We start from the raw sequence: 599 nt of genomic DNA on the forward strand, positions 1-599 counted from the left end.
GAGACAGAAGCCGGGTGCACGGAGAACGATGAGTCGGTGGCCGACGCCTCTGCATCCTCCGCCATCATCGAGGAGAAGTAGAACACATGAGTCCACTCCGCTTGGGTCCCATGAAGGCCACCGCCTAGGCGACGCCGGCGTACATAGCCGGTGTCTTGCCTAGATCTTCTCTTACGAGGACCTCCGTCGATCCCACATGGGCTCCATGAAAGCGGAGGCGCCGCCTTCCCCTCCCGTTGAAGCATCAGCGAGTGGTTCCACTCCGATGAGTGGTGGGGAATCGAGCTGTCCTTCGCGCTAAAGCATATACCTCCGGGGCTGCCAGCAGTCCAGTGATCGGGCTACCGGACATAAGGAAGACAAAGAGATCCGCGGGCGGTGATTTAGATTAGGTATTATTATACCTCCAGAGCCGGACTAGCACCGCTTATTTGATGTAAATGTAATGAAATCCATGGTATTTATATGAAAATCTGGTATTTTTATATGAAATCCGTCATGTTTATATGAAATTTGGACGTGTTTGCACGAATTTCGTCTGGTTGGTTTGAGTTGTTGTGAAAATGTATGTGGTTACAGTTGGATGATTGCCTCTCACA

This window comes from Triticum dicoccoides, chromosome 6A, assembly GCF_002162155.2.
Source record: "Triticum dicoccoides isolate Atlit2015 ecotype Zavitan chromosome 6A, WEW_v2.0, whole genome shotgun sequence".
Classification (NCBI taxonomy): Eukaryota; Viridiplantae; Streptophyta; class Magnoliopsida; order Poales; family Poaceae; genus Triticum; species Triticum dicoccoides.